Consider the following 15,759-nt stretch of genomic DNA (forward strand, 5'->3'; position numbering starts at 1 on the left):
GACAAAGTACAAATGTTTATCCACTGGAATGTGGATACAGATGTAGACAAAGTACAAATGTTTATCCTGTGGTATGTGGATACAGATGTAGACAAAGTACAAATGTTTATTCACTGGTATGTGGATAGAGTTGTAGACAAAGTACAAATGTTTATCCACTGGTATGTGGATACAGATGTAGACAAAGTACAAATGTTTATCCAGTGGTATGTCGATACAGGTGAGGCAGAGTTACAAGAATATAAAATACAAACAAATTACCATATAGCAAAGTAGTTTATTTTTAATATGGAAGTGAAAAGTTTTCTGTATGTAAATATTTTTTGTAAATGTCACACGTCTGTATGTATGTACGTATGTATTGGTTTTTATTTACTCTTCTGTTGGATAATAGTAATAAAAAAAAAAACCTCGCTTAACATGTGAGACGTATTGGGATTTATACCCAGCGTTTCTAATCTATCATTTTCGAAAGGTTGTGTAGTTACTCGACTTTCATTTCGTAAATAACTGTCTGTGAGTTATATATCAATACTTTACTTTATTCAACATAAGATGAAGTAATTTATTGTTTTTGAGATATCTATATTCAACTATGTTTATTTCATCCATAGTCTGATGTGAGCGTCTTAAACCCTCAAATTTATATTATTTGGTTCAGATTATATCTAAAGCTGTTTAACTAAAAACTATGATTCTGAGATGTTCATGATTTGTATGTTTAACTGATAGCTTGACCAACGTGTTAAGTATTATTTGTGAAATTGAAATTACAATCTAACTTACATAACAGAACCAGGTAGCTTTTATAATCTTATCCTACTCGTGTCATTTTCATTTCTTACTAGATCAAAACGTCAGTTTTTGGTTTTACTGTCTTCTAGTTCAAAATGCCATGCTAACTTTTCACTGGTAGTGTTCACACGTGTCTGTCTTCTAGCTTAAAATGTCATGTTTACATTTTGTTGGCGGTATTCACATGTCTGTGTTCTACCTCAAAAGTCATGCTTATATTTTACTGGTAGTGTTCACATGTGTCTGCATTCTTGTTCCAAATATCAAGTTTTGGTTTTACTGGTAGTGTTCACATGTGTCTGTATTCTTGTTCCAAACATAAAGTTTTGGTTTTCCTGGTAGTGTTCACATGTGTCTGTATTCTTGTTCCAAACATCAAGTTTTGGTTTTACTGGTAGTGTTCACATGTGTCTGTATTCTTGTTCCAAACATCAAGTTTTAGTTTTACTAGTAGTATTCACATGTGTCTGTATTCTTGTTCCAAACATCAAGTTTTGTTTTTACTGATAGTGTTCACATGTGTTGGTATTCCAGTTAACAACATTGGTTCAGGTGTTGTTCACAATATATGGATGCAAATGAAGGTTGAAAATAATAAACATGTGAAATGTTTGAAACATAACAGTTGAGAACAGCAAGTTAACGTTAGTAGATATCGTTAACCTAACGTTAAGGAAAGTTTTGTTTGATCATAAGTTCGGAAATATAAGTTGTGTATATTTTTGTAATCATGAGATCTTGTAGTGCTGGAGCCACAACTTGTAGCTGGCTGTGGTACTCTTTGTTATTCAGTGTTTGTTTAGACTGCCAAATAGAAATTTTGGAACGTCATCTTTTATTTTGAAAATTTGAACAGCAAAAACGAAAAACGGAGGCACTTGTGATGTAGTGGTTATCACATCCGCCTAACACGCGGCAGGTCCCAGGTTCGATCCCTGGCACAGACTAGACAGGTAAAAGGAAATTACGATGCCAAGACAGGAGAATATTTATTATTCTCAAGTGTTTACTCCTTCTAGGTGCAGCTGGTTCCTATAAGCGTTTTTCTTAAACAAGAATTCTTTGTTTTGGTAATGGTATTTTGAACGTGAAGAACGATGTGTAACCTAAAGAGAGTACGATAGTCTCGAAGAGTAGATGGATTTCGAAGAGAGATGTTGCAACACAGATAAGATCTCTTTTGTAAATTGGACTTTATTCCACCGCTGTGATCTCCTACAACCAACAACTGTCAACGTACTATTACAACTAAAGCGCGTTTGAACCAGGTTATCATTTCAGGAATTTGATAGTCATCATGCACCTTTGTCGTATTGAACATCTTGAGGAAGTTGTGTGTGATAAGGAAACATCAGCCAGAGTGGAATCCCAGAATTGGTCACAAAATAACGAAGATTAAATATTATTTAAGACGATCCCTAATTTTGTTAATGGACGTAATAAACGTATTAAATCGCTCATTACGTTATTGTTTAGTAGTTCTGATAGAGAAATTAAAGCTATGAAAATGTTCTGTTCAGTTTTGGATAGAAAGAGAAAAGACTGAGGAAACAAAACTCTGCGTTTTGCACGTTTAAGGGCAATTGAACGAGGTGTGTAAACGTTGAATACTGTGGGCTCGATAAAGTCTTTTAAAGACACGTAAGCACATTGGAAAAATACTTTTGGCCTAGGTAGACAAAGGAGAGTGCTATATTATTTATAGTTATTCTTTAAGCTGGCATTATATCTGCGTTTGTTTAGACTGCGAAATAGAAATTTTGGAACGTTATCGTTTCATTTTGAAAAGTTGAACAGCAAAAAAAGCGAAACGGAGGTGTTTGTGGTGTAGTGGTTATCACATCCGCCTAACACGCGGAAGGTCCCAGGTTCGATCCCTGGCAGGCACATATTAAACGATTCGTTTTTTTTCAAATCAGATGGTGAGAACGTGGAACGATATTTTCTTTTTTAACATCACGTTCAGAGCGTGAGGCGATTGAGAGATATCAGAGAATTTATCGAGTTTCCCCCTACACTTGTAACCACTTTCAGAAATTCGTGTGACTGTTGTGTAATAAATCAAAACAGGAACCTTATGACTTTTGAATATAATGCGTGCACTGCTGCGACATTTGATGTGCTGAAACGGCCTTCGCGTAATCATGTCACGTTCGACGAAGTATCTGTCCAGCAGGTTACAACTCTTCGATAAAATGGGTTTATATGCTTTATTTTTCTTAAACGCGTGAATAGTTTGAAACGTCGATGCACGCGATCTTATTTGAAAATAAGGTAACGTACTTGACAGGTGTTGTACAGGTAATATTTAGAGATCACGACTCCGTCAGAGTGTGTTGAGAACAACTCTTCATGCTGTGACAACTAATCACACTAGATGTTTCATTCTTTAACCTATTCTTTTAAATTCCGGTCAGAACTATTGGATGGTTATGTGCGTTATCATCTCCAACTTACCAGTGACGGAAAAGAGGAAAGGCAATTCTACAACATCATTCACCAACAACTATTTGATGTACTTAATTTTTACCGAACAGTGAAATTTTCGATGATATCCTAACTCCTCATACGTCTGAAAATGCTTACATGTTACTTCATTTGAATTGGGAATACACGCCCCTCAGATAGCGCCTCAAATGTCCTTACCAACATGTCTAGACACTCTAAAGAAGAGAAGTAGCGTCCGGCTGGAGACAGCATTGTTTTCTTGAAGACTCCGTGTTCTGTTTATCCCTTTTTGTCTGATTTCTTTATTTTTATAACATTTTTCACTTAGTAAAGATGTTTTGCGATGCTTAATGTTTTTTTCGCCATGATCGAATCTCCTGTTTTACGTACTTATTTAAGAATTGTATTTAGTTCACTTGAATATTGTACAGACTAGACAGGTAAAAGGAAATTACGATGCCAAGACCGGAGAATATTTATTATTCTCAAGTGTTTTCTCCTTCTAGGTGCAGCTGGTTCCTGTAAACGTTTTTCATAAACAAGAATTCTTTGTTTTGGTAATGGCATTTTGAACGTGAAGAACGATGTGTAACCTAGAGAGAGTACGATAGTCTCAAAGAGTAGATGGATTTCGAAGAGAGATGTTGCAACACAGATAAGATCTCTTTTGTACATTGGACTTTATTCCACCGCTGTGATCTCCTACAACCCACAACTGTCAACGTACTATTACAACTAAAGCGCGTTTGAACCAGGTTATCATTTGAGGAATTTGATAGTCATCATGCACCTTTGTCGTATTGAACACCTTGAAGAAGTTGTGTGTGATAAAGAAACATCAGCCAGAGTGGAATCCCAGAATTGGTCACAAAATAACGAAGATTAAATATTATTTAAGACGATCCCTAATTTTGTTAATGGATTTAATAAACGCATTAAATCGCTCATTACGTTATTGTTTAGTAGTTCTGATAGAGAAATTAAAGCTATGAAAATATTCTGTTCAGTTTTGGATAGAAAGAGAAAAGACTGAGGAAACAAAACTCTGCGTTTTGGACGTTTAAGAGCAATTGAAGGAGGTGTGGAAACATTGAATACTGTGGGCTCGATAAAGTCTTTTAAAGACACGTAAGCACATTGGAAAAATACTTTTGGCCTAGGTAGACAAAGCAGAGTGCTATATTATTTATAGTTATTCTTTAAGCTGTCATTATATCTGCGTTTGTTTAGACTGCGAAATAGAAATTTTAGAACGTTATCGTTTCATTTTGAAAACTTGAACAGCAAAAAAAAATCGAAACGGGCGTGATTGTGGTGTAGTGGTTATCACATCCGCCTCACACGCGGAAGGTCCCAGGTTCGATTCCTGGCAGGCATATTTTGAAAGCGTCGGTTCTCGTCATCGAGTACAGACGTGTTTTTTCGAGCTCCTGATTGCCTTAGTGTAAATTTAACAGCTAAGCCTAGTGAGCGTGTAGTTCTTTTTTTTTTTTGCTAGATTTTTATTTTTCCAAGTTGTTTGACGATGTCTTCATCAACCAAGAAGGTCATGGAAGTTATGCGTCGTACAGTTTTTGTGGAAACGACAACTTCAAGCCATGGGGACGTTATCCATTCTGTTATTTCTACGTTTGGTGCTGCTTCGGTCACTGCCGTAGTTCCTCGCCCGGGTGGATATGAGGTAACTTTTGTTCTTCCCGACGATGTGGACCTGGCTATAGATGCTGGTCTAACTGTAAATGGTGTGCACTGTTCGGCTAATGGTGTCACTAAACGTACTATTACTGTATTTATGGACGTACCCGAATATATCGACGATGATATTATTCTAAATAAACTTAAAGATTATGATTGTGAGGTGAAAAGCCCTATTGTGTGGAAGAGGGACCAGGGCATATACTTAGGTATACGCCATGTTCGTGTGTGTTTTAGTAAGAAGTGTATCTCTTTGCCGTACGTAGTAAAAGTTTTTGATCCTTTGGGCAAGGCGGTAATGGTAAAAGTGAAGCATGATCGTCAGTCAAAAGTATGTAATTTATGTTTGGGGGCGGATCATCTATATCGAGATTGCCCCAGTTTATATGCCGACATTGTCATATGCAGGGACACGTCCGTCAACGTTGTCCCAAGCTTGTTCCTCGAACTTCCTCTAGTGACGACGCTGAAGTGGCCACGCCTACTACTTCTCGTGACGCCGCTGAAGTAGACACGGCTGCTCCCTCTCGTGCAGTGCCTCATGATGTTGACACCATTTCTGTTTGTCCACGCGTTGATTCGGAGGTTCCTCTTTCAAAGAAGGCTGCAGCTACCCATCGGGTGGTGGCCGATGTTTCTGCCCGACGATCGACGGTTTCTGGTGGGGCCAGGGAACGGGCAAGTAGTCACCCCCCTGCTGCAAGTCGCAATTTTGATCGTCACTTCCCGCCACTTCCGGTTAGTGGTGTGAGTACCGCCGGCGATGTGGAGGTGCCTCTTCCTCGTCGTTGAGGTATGCTAGTGTGGTGGCAATGTCATCTGGTGACACTTCGAAGAAGGGCAGTGGACGAAAACGGGTGTCGGACGTGCCAATACTACGGATATCTCGGGCGAAGGCGAAGGCGGTGTCGCAGCCTTAAATGTCTTTTTTGTGACAGTTTGTTTGTTTCAGTTCGTGTAAGACTGTCATTTATTGTTATTTGAACTTTGTGCATATTTGCTTAGATCTTTACATTTATTCTTGTTATTTTTGTGTTTGTGACAGTTTCCTTTCAATTCTTGTACCTTTACTTTCTCTTTAGCATGGTACATTTACTAAGGGTGGGAGTTTTGAATTGTAATGGGTTGCGTAATGTTAGTAAGCTGGCTTATTACCTGGATTACTTTGTTACTAATTTTGATGTTGTTTGTTTACAGGAAACGTTTTTCACTGATAATTTTTATGATGTCGTTCTGAAATTTTGGCCAGGTGTAGTTTTTTTAATAATTCTACTTCTGGCCGACAAGGGTTGCCATCTTGATAAAGCAGATTTTGTGTGATAATGTTACATTCGTTTCTTCTGATGGGGTGGGTAGGGTTCTGACAGTCAAATTCAGTTTCGAGTCTTTGTCTTATCTGTTATCATCTGTGTACGCTCCTCGCGATATCTCCGAGCGACGGGAATTTTTCCAAAACTTGGAGTATTGTTTGGATGGTTGCACGGGATTGCTTGTTGTGGGAGATTTTAATTGTGTGGTGGATGTGGCACGCGATCGATTTCCGGTCCGTTTCTACCGTGACGCCAGCCGTTCGGCTTTTGTCCAGTTTCTTAATAGGTTTGATTTGCTTGATGCGCATTCACTCATATCGCCGACTACACCTGGTTTCACATGGAAGCGTTTTGTTAATGGTGAGATGATGTCGTCTCGTATTGACAGGGTTTTGCTTTCTTCTACCTTGCAGGGACTGTCCAACGTTTCCGTACGTTGTGGTTTCCTGCTACAGATCACGCTTTATTGGGCTTCGATTTTACTCTGCGACCGATTGTCAGAGGACCTAATTTCTGGCACTTCAATAACCAGTTATTGAGGGATGCCGAATATGTGAAAGCCATTAAGCTGTTGATCGCCAGAAGTCGTAGTTGGTCAGTCTATGGGACTGATAAAATTAAGTGGTATGAACAATTGAAATGCGCGTTCCGTTTACTTACCGAGCGTTATTCGATTCTTCGTGCGCGGACATCCCGTTCTCGCAAATGTCAGCTTGAGTCGTCCATCAATCGTGAGCTTCGAAAACTGTCCCGTTTCCCTGGTAGGTCTAAGGTCAAATTGTATGAACTTGAAGATGCATTGGAGACTTTGGATCACGATACCATAGAGGGGCGAGGATTCGATCTCATATTCGTTGGTTTGAGGAGGGTGAGAGATCTACGTCTTACTTTCTTCGTATGGAAAAGGTCCGTCAAAGCAGAATTGAGTTTCGATCCATGCTCACTGATAGGGGTGTGGAGGTGTCCGGTGTGGAAGATATCGCTGCTGTTTTACATCAGTATTATTCCGCACTGTACTCTAAGGATATCGTTCTGCAGGCAGACATAGATTTAGTTCTCTCATTTGTTGATCGAACTCTTTCCAGTGAACAAGCTAATATTTGTGATGCTCCATTCACGGTTCCGGAAGTTATCGCTGCTTTAGACAGTTTACCGCTGGGCAAATCTCCTGGTTTGGATGGTTTTACCTCCGAATTTTCAAATATTTTCTCCCTCTTTTTTGTTGACGACTTTTTATCTGTCTTGTCTCAACTGTTCCACTCTCCACAGTTGCTCCGTACAATGTGTTCTGGGGTAATTGTTCCTATCCCGAAGGGGGATCGACGGTTGGCGGCTAACAGCCGGCCTTTGACATTGCTTTGTACTGACTATAAGCTTTTGGCCAAAGTGCTGGCTCGTCGCCTTTCGTCTGTGATCTCCAGTTTAGTTTCAGATGACCAATCCGGTGTATACCTGGACGGGACGTTGCTGATACTCCGTTAACACTCGTTTTGCTATTGCAGTCTTTAGCACGTACCGGCCAGGGTGGAATCTTTTTGAAGCTCGATCAGATGCAAGCCTTTGATCGGGTGGCCTATGACTATCTATTTCAACTTTTTCTGCGTATGGGTTTTGGTTCTACTTTTGTTCATTGGGTTCGTCTTTGCTATACTTCTATTTCTAGTTGTGTAAAGTTTAATGGGTTTCTCACTAATGATTTTGCTATAACTCGGGGTATTCGTCAAGGATGCCCCATGTCTGCTCTACTTTACGTTCTCAGTGTCGAACCGTTACGAAATATGTTAGTCCATAATGTACATATTACTGGTATTGGTGGTGATGTGCTACTCACCACGCCTTCACTTACTTATCAGCATGCTGATGATACCACCTTAACCTTACGAGACGCCGAATCTTTGCCGCATGTGTTGGATGTCTGCCAAACTTTGGCAAAGCTACTGGTGGAAGATCAACTGGACCAAGAGTCAGGGTTTGTGGGTTGGGTGTTTGGCCTCTTCTGCAGACTTCGTCCTTGGTGAGTTGAGAATTTCCCAGGATCCTATTCGGATTTTGGGAATAGTTTTCCACTCTAATTTCGATGTCATGCTGCAAGATACGTGGCAGGGTGTATTGCGCAGGGTATCTCGTGTCTTGGTGTCGTGGCGATTTCGTTCTTTGTCGCTAATGGGTAAATCTCTTGTGGTGAACTCCTTGGTGGCATCGGTGTTATGGTACCCGTTGAATATACTCCCGTTGCCAAGACAGTTTGAGGCTAGATTTCGCAAATGTATACTGGATTTTATTTGGCGGGAGGTATACATAAAGTGGCATACGGTATTCTGATTCGGAGTTATGATTGTGGAGGTATCAACTTGGTTGATGTTAACACTCGTAAACTCGCATTCCGTTTGAAGTTGTTGCAGCGTTGTTTGGATGCTTCTTGTCCTTCCACCTTGCGACAACTTCTTTCTGGATTTTTTTCTTGTTATGGTAATCTCTCTTTAAGCTTTCGGATTCTTCAATGCCGTATTTTGCCACGTTTTGTGAAATCGTTACCTTTCTATATTCAGGAAATGTTTCATGCCTGGAAGGTTCTTCTTGGAGATAAAGAGATTGTCCCAGCTCCTCTTTCCTCACAAATTTTTGATGAACCTTTGTTTTTCAATCCGGCTATTGTTGATGTTCGCCACCGAACATTCATTTTCCTGAATTTATTAATGCAGGTTTGGTTCAGGTCCGCCATTTAATGTACGAGGTGCTCCTTGCTTTTCTTCCGGTGGGGGCAGTGATTGAAATGTGTACGGACGCTGACCCGTTGGCCAATGCCCGCACAATTTTTTCACATTTTCATATGCTCAAGGAGGCGTTGCCTGTGGAGTGGTTGCCGATTTTGTCTACCCAGCCGGCTCCTCTTCCGTCGTCCACATGTGTTGTGGATTTATATTTTCTGGACCACTCCGATAATTGAGTTCGTTTTCAGGGTTTATCTGTGAGGCAACTGGTGGGATATTTACAGTTTTCACTCGCTACTAATTTCCTGCTCCATTCTACTGGGGGGATATTGTTCCTCCTGGAGACTGGAAACGCATTCGTAAAACGCTTATTCTTCTTTTGTGGGTTTTTTGTTTGTGATGTGGATTATTTACTCTGGTTGCGGGCGATTACCTCTAATGTCAAGCTGATACATATGGACAGACATCCCACAGGGTTGTGCACTTTCTGTTCCCAAGCGCCGGAAACCATAGACCATCTGTTTTTCCAATGTCCTTTTGTACAGCCCTTGTGGTCATATGTATATAAATTATTGGCATTTTATTTTGGATGTCCCATATCAAACTGGGTATGGAGGAGATGCCTCTTAGTGGGATCTCATCCTTCGTTACCAGGAGATGCTGGAACATATTCCGTTTAATTACAAGTTTGGCACGTCAGGTTATATGTTCTGCTCGTTCAGTTTCTTTGGCACGAAATCGCGTCATTCATTTAATTTCCATGTTTAAAGTGCGTGTACGGAGACATATATATCTTCATTATCATAGATCTTTGTTACATAACTCATTAAATGTTTTTTATTCTGTGTATTCTTATGTTGGTAGCTTGGTAACCCAAGGTGCCCAAGGTTATTTCTTGTGTACGTTGTTAAGATAAATTGTTATTTCATTATATTTTTGTTACCAATGAAAGATCCATTGATTTCTTGTTTGTTAATGTTCATTATAATGTTTGTTGGACTACCTGCTGTTCCAATTACCTCTTTTATTTCTTTTTCCTTAATTTTATTAACTTTGTGGTAATTTTCAGCATGGTAATCTATAGAGTTATTGTTACATGCTAATTCATTAACTTGTGTTTTATTTGTTGTATTTCTGTGTATACCCCCTCGTTGAGGTGGGATAAATAAAGAGAAAAAAAAAAAAACATCCGCCTAACACGCGGAAGGTCCCAGGTTCGATCCCTGGCAGGCACATTTTAAACGATTCGTTTTTTTTCAAATCAGATGGTGAGAACGTGGAACTATATTTTCTTTTTTAACATCAGGGTCAGAGCGTGAGGCGATTGAGAGATATCAGAGAATTTATCGAGTTTCCCCCTACACTTGTAACCACTTTAAGAAATTCGTGTGACTGTTGTGTAATAAATCAAAACAGGAACGTTATTACTTTGAATATAATGCGTGCACTGCTGCGACATTTCATGTGCTGAAACGGCCTTCGCGTAATCATGTCACGTTCAACGAATTATCTGACCAGCAGTTTACAACTCTTCGATAAAATGGGTTTATGAGCTTTATTTTTCTTAAACGCGTGAATAGTTTGAAACGTCGATGCACGCGACCTTATTTGAAAATAAGGTAACGTACTTGACAGGTGTTGTACAGGTAATATTTAGAGATCACGACTCCGTCAGAGTGTGTTGAGAATATATAGACGATGATATTATACTAAATAAACTTAAAGATTTTGATTGTGAAGTGAAAAGCCCTATTGTGTGGAAGGGGCCAGGGCATATATTTAGGTACACGCCATGTTCGTGTGTCTTTTATTGAAAGTGTATCTCTTTGCCTTACGTTGTGAAAGTTTTTGATTCTTTGGGCAAGGCGGTTATGTTAAAGGTGAAGCATGATCGCCAGTCAAAAGTGTGTAATTTATGTTTGGGGGCGCATCATTTATATCGCGATTGCCCCCAGTTTATTTGCCGACATTGTCATGTGCAAGGACACGTCCGTCAACGCTGTCCCAAGATTGTTGTTCCTCGACCTTCCTCTAGTGACGATGCTTAAGTGGCCACGCCTACTACTTCTCGTGACGCCGCTGAAGTAGTCACGGCTGCTCCCTCTCGTGCAGTGCCTCATGCTGTTGACACAATTTCTGTTTGTCCACGCGTAGATTCGGAGGTTCCCCTTTCAGGAGAGGCTGCTGCTACCCATTGGGTGGTGGACGATGTATCTTCCAGGCGACCGACGGTTTCTGGTGGGGCCAGGGAACGGGCTAGTAGTCATCCCCCTGCTTCAGGACGCAATTTTGATCGTCACTTCCCCCCACTTCCGGTTAGTGGTGTGAGTACCGCCGGCGATGTGGAGGTGCCTCTTCCTCGTTGTTGGAGGTATGCTAGTGTGGTGGCAATGTCTCCTGGTGACACTTCTAAGAAGGGCAGTGGACGAAAACGGTTGTCGGACGTGCCAATACTACGGATATCTAGGGCGAAGGCGAAGGCGGTGTCGCAGCCTTAAATGTGTTTGTTGTGACAGTTTGTTTGTTTCAGTTCGTGTAAGACTGTCATTTATTGTTATTTGTACTTTTTGCATATTTGCTTAGATCTTTACATTTATTCTTGTTATTTTTGTTTTTACGACAGTTTAATTTCAATTCTTGTACCTTTACTTTATCTTTAGCATGGTACATTTTCTAAGGGTGGGAGTTTTGAATTGTAATGGGTTGCGTGATGTTAGTAAGCTGGCTTATTATCTGGATTACTTTGTTACTAATTTTGATGTTGTTTGTTTACAGGAAACGTTTTTTACTGATGATTTTCATGATGTCGTACTGAAATTTTGGCCAGGTGTAGCTTTTCTTAACAATTCTTCTTTTGGCCGACAAGGGGTTGCCATCTTGTTACAGCTGTTTTTGAGTGATAATGTTACATTCGTTTCTTCTGATGGGGTGGGTAGGGTTCTGACTGTCAAATTCAGTTTCGAGTCTTTGTCTTATCTGTTATCATCTGTGTACGCTCCTCGCGATATGTCCGAGCGACGGGAATTTTTCCAAAACTTGGAGTATTGTTTGGATGGTTGCACGGGATTGCTCGTTGTGGGAGATTTTAATTGTGTGGTGGATGTGGCACGCGATCGATTTCCGGTCCATTTCTCCCGTGACGCAAGCCGTTCGGCTTTTGTACAGTTTCTTAATAGGTTTGATTTACTGGATGCGCATTCACTCATATCGCCGACTACACCTGGTTTCATATGGAAGCGTTTTGTTAATGGTGAGATGATGTCGTCTCGTATTGACAGGGTTTTGCTTTCTTCTACCTTGCAGGGGACTGTCCATTGTTTACGTACGTTGTGGTTTCCTGCTACAGCTCACGCTTTATTGGGCTTCGACCTTACTCTGCGGCCCGTTGTCAGAGGTCCTAATTTCTGGTACTTCAATAACCAGTTATTGAGGGATGCCGAATATGTGAAAGCCATTAAGCTGTTGATTGCCAGAAGTCGTAGTTGGTCAGTCTATGGGACTAATAAAATTACGTGGTATGAAAAATTGAAATCCGCTTTCCGTTTACTTACCAAGCATTATTCGATTCTTGAGCGCGGGCATCCCGTTCTCGCAAATGTCAGCTTGAGTCGTCCATCAATCGTGAGCTTCGAAAACTGTCCCGTTACCCTGGTAGGTCTAAGGTCAAATTGTATGAACTTGAAGATGCATTGGAGACTTTGGATCACGATACCATAGAGGGGGCGAGGATTCGATCTCATATTCGTTGGTTTGAGGAGGGTGAGAGATCTACGTCTTACTTTCTTCGTATGGAAAAAGTCCGTCAAAGCAGAATTGAGTTTCGATCCATGCTCACTGATACGGGTGTGGAGGTGTCCGGTGTGGAAGATAGCGCTGCTGTTTTACATCAGTATTATTCCGCACTGTACACTAAGGATATCGTTATGCAGGCAGACATCGATTTCGTTCTCTCATTTGTTGATCGAACTCTTTCCAGTGAACAAGCTAATATTTGTGATGCTCCATTCACGGTTGCGGAAGTTCTCGCTGCTCTAGCCAGTTTACCGCTGGGCAAATCTCCTGGTTTGGATGGTTTTACGTCCGAATTTTACAAATGTTTTCCCTCTTTGTTGACGACTTTTATCTGTCTTGTCTGACCTGTTCCACTCTCCACAGTTGCTCCGTACAATGTGTTCTGGGGTAATTGTTCCTATCCCGAAAGGAGGGGATCGACGGTTGGCGGCTAACAGCCGGCCTTTGACATTGCTTTTGTTCTGACTATAAGCTCTTGGCCAAAGTGCTGGCTCGTCGCCTTTCGGCTGTGATCTTCAGTTTAGTTTCAGATGACCAATCCTGGTGTATACCTGGACGGGACGTTGTTGATACTCCGTTAACACTCGTTTTGCTATTGCAATCTTTAGCACGTACCAGCCAGGGTGGGATCTTTTGAAGCTCGATCAGATGCAAGCCTTTGATCGGGTGGCCTATGACTATCTATTTCAACTTCTTCTGCGTTTGGGTTTTGGTTCTACTTTTGTTCAGTGGGTTCGTCTTTGCTATACTTCTATTTCTAGTTGTGTTAAGTTTAATGGATTTCTCACTCATGATTTTGCTGTAACTCGGGGTATTCGTCAAGGATGCCCAATGTCTGCTCTACTTTACGTTCTCAGTGTCGAAACGTTACGAAATATGTTAGTTCATAATGTTCATATTACTGGTATTGGTGGTGATGTGTTACTCACCACGCCTTCACTTACTTATCAGCATGCTGATGATACCACTTTAACTTTACGAGACGCCGAATCTTTGCCGCATGTGTTGGATGTATGCCACACTTTTGGCAGAGCTACTGAAGGGAGGATCAACTGGACCAAGTCAGGGTTTGTGGGTTGGGTGTTTGGCCTCTTCTGCAGACTTCGTCCTTCGTGAGTTGAGAATTTCCCAGGATCCTATTCGGATTTTGGGAATAGTTTTCCACCCTCATTTCGATGTCATGCTGCAAGATACGTGGCAGGGTGTATTGCGCAGGGTATCTCGTGTCTTGGTGTCGTGGCGATTTCGTTCTTTGTCGCTAAAGGGTAAATCTCTTGTGGTGAACTCCTTGGTGGCATCGGTGTTATGGTACCCGTTGAATATTCTCCGCTGCCAAGACAGTTTGAGGCTCGATTTCGCAAATGTATACTGGATTTTATTTGGCGGGGAGGTATACATAAAGTGGCATACGGTATTCTGATCCAGAGTTATGATTGTGGAGGTATCAACTTGGTTGATGTTAATACGTAAACTCGCATTCCGTTTGAAGTTGTTGCAGCGATGTTTGGATGCTTCTGGTCCTTCCACCTTGCGACAACTTCTTTCTGGATTTTTTTCTTGTTATGGTAATCTCTCTTTGGGCTTTCGGATTCTTCAATGCCGTATTTTGCCACGTTTTGTGAAATCGTTACCTTTCTATATTCAGGAAATGTTTCATGTTCGGCACCGAACATTTCATTTTCCTGAATTTATGCTACGCAGTTTGGTTCAGGTCCGCCATTTTGTTGTACGAGGTGCTCCCTGCTTTTCTTCCGGTGGGGCAGTGATTGAAATGTGTACGGACGCTGATCCGTTGGCCAATGACCGCACAATTGTTTCACATTTTCATATGCTCAAGGAGGCGTTGCCTGTGGACTGGTTGCCGGTTTTGTCCACCCAGCCGGCTCCTCTTCCGTCGTCCACACGTGTTGTGGATTTATATTTTCTAGACAACTCCGATAATCGTGTTCCTTTTCAGGGTTTATCTGCGAAGCAACTGGTGGAACATTTACAGTTTTCACTCGCTACTAATTTCCCTGCTCCATTCTACTGGGGGGATATTGTTCCTCCTGGAGACTGGAAACGCATTCGTAAAAACGCTTATTCTTTTTTTGTGGGTTTTTATGTTTGTGATGTGGATTATTTACTGTGGTTGCGGGCGATTACCACTAATGTCAAGCTGATACATATGGACAGACATCCCACAGGGTTGTGCACTTTCTGTTCCCAGGCGCCGGAAACCATAGACCATCTGCTTTTCCAATGTCCTTTTGTACAGCCCTTGTGGTCATATGTATATAAATTATTGGCATTTTATTTTGGATGTCCCATTTCAAACTGGGTATGGAGGAGATGCCTCTTAGTGGGATCTCATCCTTCGTTACCCAGGAGATGCTGGAACATATTCCGTTTGTTTACTAGTTTGGCACGTCAGGTTATATGTTCTGCTCGTTCAGTTTCTTTTGCACGAAATCGCGTAATTCATTCAATTTCCTTGTTTTAAAGTGCGTGTACGGAGACATATTCCCTCTTCATTATCATAGATCTTTGTTACATAATTCATTCAATGTATTTTTATTATGTGTATTCTTACGTTGGTAGCTTGGTAACCCAAGGTTGCCCAAGGTTGGCTTCTTGTGTACGTTGTTAAGATAAGTTGTTATTTCAATATATTTTTTTTACCATGTGAAGATCCATTGATTTCTTTGTTCATTAATGTTCAATATAATGTTTGTTGGATTACCTGCTGTTCCAATTACCTCTTTTATTTCTTTTCCTTAATTTATTTAACTTTGTGGTAATTTTCAGCATGGTAATCTATAGAGTTATGTGTTACATTTGCTGTTTGGTTAACGTGTTTTTTATTTGTTGTGTTTGCACCCCATCGTTGAGGTGGGATATTGAAAAGAAAAAAAAACTCACTTACCTAACACCAAGGTCCCAGGTTCGATCCTGGCAGGCACATTTTAAACGATTCGTGTTTTTCAAATCAGGTGGTGAGAACGTGGAACGATATTTTGTTTTTTAAA

General features: G+C 40.9%; 2 non-coding genes across 2 annotated transcripts; both read left to right on the plus strand.

Annotated features, from left to right (window-relative positions):
* The first annotated feature begins 2,611 nt into the window (after positions 1-2,611).
* Positions 2,612-2,684, plus strand: TRNAV-AAC (transfer RNA valine (anticodon AAC)). Its single transcript has one exon. It is a non-coding gene; the product is annotated as a tRNA-Val (tRNA).
* Positions 2,685-4,548: 1,864 nt separating this feature from the next.
* TRNAV-CAC (transfer RNA valine (anticodon CAC)) lies at positions 4,549-4,621 on the plus strand. The gene has a single exon. It is a non-coding gene; the product is annotated as a tRNA-Val (tRNA).
* Positions 4,622-15,759: the final 11,138 nt, after the last annotated feature.

The sequence above is a fragment of the Tachypleus tridentatus genome, chromosome 5 (assembly GCF_004210375.1).
Source record: "Tachypleus tridentatus isolate NWPU-2018 chromosome 5, ASM421037v1, whole genome shotgun sequence".
Classification (NCBI taxonomy): Eukaryota; Metazoa; Arthropoda; class Merostomata; order Xiphosura; family Limulidae; genus Tachypleus; species Tachypleus tridentatus.